At 43.8% G+C, this 5927-nt stretch overlaps 1 pseudogene; it reads left to right on the top strand.

Moving 5' to 3' along the window:
- The first annotated feature begins 5588 nt into the window (after positions 1–5588).
- LOC142287664 (U2 spliceosomal RNA) lies at positions 5589–5794 on the top strand (annotated as a pseudogene).
- Positions 5795–5927: the final 133 nt, after the last annotated feature.

Genomic DNA, 5927 nt, shown 5'->3' on the forward strand with positions numbered 1-5927 from the left:
ACATCTTGGTGCTTTCAGTGGCTTCGTACTGCTTGATTTCGAAAGTACATTTGGGAGAATACGGGACCGGCTGGTTTGTGGCCTTGTGAAGTGTTATAAAGGCTCTGTAAAGAGGGATGTCGGTAACCATACATCTCCCCCAGAGCCAGCACTAGTCGCGGCCACTGGCCTCAAAACGTCCGCTCTGGAAGTCTAACAGGTCAATCCTGTACATAGCGGTTCCAGCCTAATCAACGGAGAAATCCGGGGTGTTTTTTGTGGTCAAGTTGTTGTGAGGTTTATTCCCCCAGGCCCTGGGGGCGAATATAACGTCGCAAACTTATATTGTACAACTTAAAACTTGTAAGTTAGCCAGGGGTGGTATAGTACATCTTTCATTGTATAAGTCTAAATTATTAACCAAACAAAATATATGCCACCGGCCGGGGCATTACATTAGACTGGTAAAACTAAATCAATGTGAATATTGTATCACCTCGAAGTTAATTGGTTATACAAAAGAATTTTATTCTCATTACTTTCATTTTTTATTTTATGTGGTCCTTGTTTTATGTGGTCCTTGGTTTTAGTAATAATCAGTGTATTGTATATTATCAAATACTCTGTCTTGAAACAAGGATAGCAAAAAATTTTTTATTTGTGGTCTATTAATAAAATTATAAAAACCCATCTAGCACTGGTTTATTGTGGATTTTTACTTAAAATCCTTTACACAGTTTATTAAAGGCTACTTTACACACTGCGATATCGGTCCCGATATCGCTAGTGTGGATACCCGCCCCCATCTGTTGCGCGACACGGGCAAATCGCTGCCCATGCTGCACAACACCGACCAGACCCGTCACACATACTTACCTGCCCGGCGACGTCGCTGTGACCGGCGAACCGCCTCCTTTCTAAGGGGGCGGTCCGTGCGGCGTCACAGCGACGTCACTGAGCGACCGCCCAATAGCAGCGGAGGGGCGGAGATGAGTGGCCGGAACATCCCGCCCACCTCCTTCCTTCCTCATAGCGGCTGGGAGGCAGGTAAGGAGAGGTTCCTCGTTTCTGCGGTGTCACACGGAGCGATGTGTGCTGCCGCAGGAGCGACGAACTACATCGTTACTGCTGCAGTAACGATAATCGAGAATGGAGACCCATGTCACCGATGAGCGATTTTGCACGTTTTTGCAGCGATGCAAAATCGCTCATCGGTGTCACACGCAGCAACATCGCTAATGCGGCCGGATGTGCGTCACAAATTCCGTGACCCCAACGACTCCGCATTAGCGATGTCGCAGCGTGTAAAGCCCCCTTTAGTGGGAGTGGTGTACAGGGTCTTAGCAGTAAAGAGTATTCCATATTTCTGCCAGATACCCACAGAGATATTGAAATCTGAAAAAAGAGACTTCTGCTCATTGAAGGTAAGAACTGCTCACATAGCGTTCAACTCCACAGCAAACGAGTGCTCTAGCACTGGCATCTCAGCAGGGATATTCCCCTACTACACATGTGTGTCTGGGTCCCTGTGACAGTTTACAGGACATAACTCAGGGCACCTAGACAGAAGGCAGAGGGACTACTTTCTATTTCTGGTGTAGAGCTTAGTACAATATATATATATATACTATTACATGTGACACATGTACCTTGTATTACCATTATTCGCTGTATATGAACCCCTTTTCTCCGGGCATTATTTGTCTATAGCATTTTTCACGAACCTGAGGCAACTGAGAACCCTTCAGTGAAGGAATTCCACTAACCCTCACAATACCAACCAGGGGCCTCCCTGCAGTAACTCAGGTAGTTGTACCCATTCTCTTTCCGCATTCTATGTGTTCTTCTTCTTTCTTCTTTTTTTTCTTTTTTCTTCTTTTTATTTCTATCATGTAGTTCAGGGGTTTATATATATATGTCCTGCATCTCATATTTCCTTTAGTGGTGCTTCTTACCCATTCTCATATCATTTACCCTAGTATTTCATGATCCTGAGGCGACTGAGAACCCTTTAATAAAGGAATCCTTTTTCACTTGAATTGTCAAGTGATACTTACCAGTGACTATCACGTAATGTTACAGGTAGTTGCATTTTCTTCCTCTTCTTTCTCTCCTTTCTTCTTTGTCACACGGTCCATTGTGTTATAGCCCACGTGTCATGATAACACTTGTACCATCTTTTCATTTAGATTCCACCTACAATTATTTACCGATTCCAGTTCTGAAATAGGCTTTCATGATCTACTCACTAGAATTCTCAAGTGCATAAGGTACTGAGACATATACATGTTCACACCATTATAAAGAACAAAGTATAAACATTGAGGTTTTTCTCACACCCATGTTCCTGTGTTCTTTGATATGATATGTGTTCATTTCCTTCACTATATAGGATTGCAAGTTTTCCATTTGTACCTTAATGGCAATGACGCTATACAATTGAACACATATCATCCTGTTATCCATATAGGTGTGTATTTACCTGCTTGACTATTTTTGGTTGTTTGATCCAGAATGTTTCTCCAGATAGGTCATGTGGAAATTTTCTTTCCTCAGTACAAATGTTTTCACTATGGCTTTGGAAAATTTTTTTGTATGTGCATCATGGTCATTTGACCCATTGTACTCTCAAGTAGCAATATATTGTACTGTTATGTTGTACTATGTACTAATTACGTGTTTATATGGTTTTGTAACCCTTTATGATCTTAGATAACTTTATCCTTGATAAAGACCTAAAAACAAGGTCGAAACGTTGGATGAATTATCCTTTTGCACAAATAAAGAATTTTCAGCATTCCAAGAGTTCTTTTCTTACGTTATTGATCACTATAGTGTGCCAGAGCTATTTCTATTGAATTGACTCTTATTTTTTCTGAGCACCTGCTATATACACAGTGACCCAGACATATTCAAGTTTCATTCAGAAGGCAGAGGGAAGCCTTAGCAGCTGAGCCTATATCTTGGCTTGTGAGCATTAGAACAGGCCGGCGATTACAGGGTAACATGAAAAATGTCCAGCTTGCATTATGACTAGAACATGACAATATCCTTTTAAGTACTAACCTATGATGCGTTCCTAAGCAGTTGATGTTATATGTTCTACATTTCATTTTCTGCATACTTTACAAGTAGTAGAATTTGCTTTGATATAGGCAACTGGATTTTCACAATGAAAAGGCAAAGGATAACGCCCGAAAAAGACGCCATACATTATGTCAGTGCCATCACTGACAAACCTGGATTGACCATGAAATACATCAATCCCCTTAAAGGTGAGTTAAAACAAGTTTTAACTAAATTGCCTTAATATTGTCATGCATTAGAATGACTGTCTTAGGTAATGATAAATATTTTCTACAGGAAGAGGAGTGTTTGCTGAAACTGAAATCGAAAAAGGGAGTTTTGTTGCAGAATATCGAGGCGAGCTCACGTATGCACTTACGATGGTAGACAACTACTCGAGATTTATGGTTGTGGTACAAGTCAAAGATCTAATGGCCCATACTGCAGCGAAGGTCTTCCAAGCACACTTATGCAGACCTCATGGCTACTCAGAGAGAGTCCTCACAGATCAAGGCACAGCCTTTGAAGCGGAAATCTTCAAGGACTTCTGCAGCTTTTACCGATGCAGGAAGATGCGCACTACACCCTACCATGCTCAAACCAATGGTTATCAACCTGCTCAGGACTTTACCCCATATTCCAGATGTGGCCTTACAAGTGATTTATAGAGGGGTAACAATACGTTGGGCTCACCGGATCTAATCTCCCTTTTTATACACCCTAAAATCTTGTTTGCTTTAGAATAAACAATAACATCATAAAGGTATAGCAGTACCGTTTCAAAGTTTCGGTGTCCCAAGCAGCATTCCATCAGCCTCTGGAAGGTTCCTGGCAAATTGCACAGCTCGAAGGGCATGCTTTTGAACTCGCAGAGACCCATCGGGGTGGCAAAGGCGGTCTTCTCCAGGTCTGCCTCAGCAACGGACACTTGCCAATAGCGACTAGTGAGATCAAGGGTAGAAAAATAATTTGCAGTTCTCAATGCAGCTAGCTATTCCTCAATACAGGGGAGTGGTGCTGTCCTTCTTCTTTAACAGGACCAACGGAGCTGCCCAGAGGCTACAACTGTCACGGATAACCCCAGCCTCCTTCATGTTGCTCAACATGTCCTTGGTACACTGGTAATGTGCAGGTAGTTTTGGCTTATATCTCTCTTTGATGGGTGGGTGTGCACTTGTGGGGATGTAGTGTTTGACCCCTTTTATTCTTCAAAAGTCTAGCGGATGTTTGCTGAAGACTTGCTCGTATTCTTGCACTAGCCTGTAGACCCCCTTCTTGTGATGTGAAGGTGTGGAGTCAGTGCCTACGTGTAATTCCTTACACCACTCCTCTGGCTGACTTGGTGAGCTGTCACTGAATGGGTGGGCTGAAGCAATGGTGGATGCTGCTGTTTGGATAGCATGTGTATCTACTGAGAACAGCTTATCAATGGTGGCAAATCGGAGCAGCTTAATCTCTTGCTCTCCGCAGTTCAACACTCTCATGGGCACTCTTCCCTTCCATATTAATGAATAAAACTATGATGTAAATAGCATATAGATACCCCACAAATGCAGATAAAAGTAGGTTATGGGAAAAGGGGGAAGAGAGAAACAGGAAAATAGTGGAATAAAGTATACCTTCCAGGTGGGAGAGGAAATGGCAGCACAGCCAGTGGAGGTGAAGCAAGGGGAGCCTGCAACTAAAGAGTTGAGAGCGTTATCACATGGTGACTGAGCCTGATTGTAACGGGAGCATAGAGGTGCCGATCCTGTCTTACCTGCGTTGGTGTAGAAGTGGGTGTCCTGTGGTGGAGTCAGCTATGTGCAGTGGTGGCCGTGGGTTCTTTTATGTGCGACCGTAGTAATAGCTGCGCCCACTTCCTGTATGGGAGTGGAATGCAGTGAGGATAATGGAACGCACGCCTGCGCATTTGTGTTTAACGTCGCGCATGTGCAGAACGGAGAAAAGGCTGCGCTCACTTCCTAATGAAAGGGAGTGAGACGCATCTGGGAAGGGAAGGGAAAAGATTAGGGTTTGGGGATGATGAAAGGGCTTTCTACGGGCAAGGATGGCAAAGGGTGGCAGTGACGGAAAGTCAGGCAGCCTGTCCTGTCCTGTCCTGTCCGTCCGTCTTTTTGTATCATGAATTGGAAAGACTGCAAGGGGGAGGGGAGGTGCTTGTGTCCAAAAGGAGGAGTTATTCAGATTCATTGCAGTGGGCGGCGGCTGCAAAAAGCACCATTCTTCTTGTTTTTGCTCTGCAAAACAGCCTTTTCAAGGGTTGGCTTGGGTGACAAAATGTCTTCTGTAGGCGTGGGTTTGTCTCCCTCTCCCTAAGATGTGTCCGGTATAGGCCAGGGTGCCACTCAAGGCCGTAACCAATTCGGGTTATAGCTTCTCGGCCTTTTGGCTAAGATCAAGTGTAGTTTCGGAGAACGCTACCTTGGTCGGTACTGGAAGGTGCCTGGGATTGCACGTCTGCCGGCCTTGAGGAAGTGTGTGCGCCTTCTGGTGACACATAGCCCTCTTGTGCCTGGACGGTTCCCAGGCAACGGGAGGCGATCACCTTTGTTATTTTAAAGTCCTACTGATAAACAGAAAAAAAAAAAATTAAATCTGTTCTTATCAGTTTAATATCTGATACGTCCCCTCTCTGGGGACCATATATTAAATGGATTTTTAGAACAAGGAGATGGAAAAAATCTTGCTCTGTCCACTGCACGCATTGACCTGGTATTGCAGTACCTCCAGGACCGGTGCACCCCTTCTTAACCCAGTTTCCAAAAGCAGAACTCAATTCACCTGATTCAAATGAGCCCCATTAGTGAATTGAAAGAAAGCAAAAACTTTATATGCACCTCAATTTGGCCAATTCACTTTTCACACTTTCACCCTTTTTT

The sequence above is a fragment of the Anomaloglossus baeobatrachus genome, unplaced genomic scaffold (assembly GCF_048569485.1).
Source record: "Anomaloglossus baeobatrachus isolate aAnoBae1 unplaced genomic scaffold, aAnoBae1.hap1 Scaffold_74, whole genome shotgun sequence".
In the NCBI taxonomy this organism is placed as follows: Eukaryota; Metazoa; Chordata; class Amphibia; order Anura; family Aromobatidae; genus Anomaloglossus; species Anomaloglossus baeobatrachus.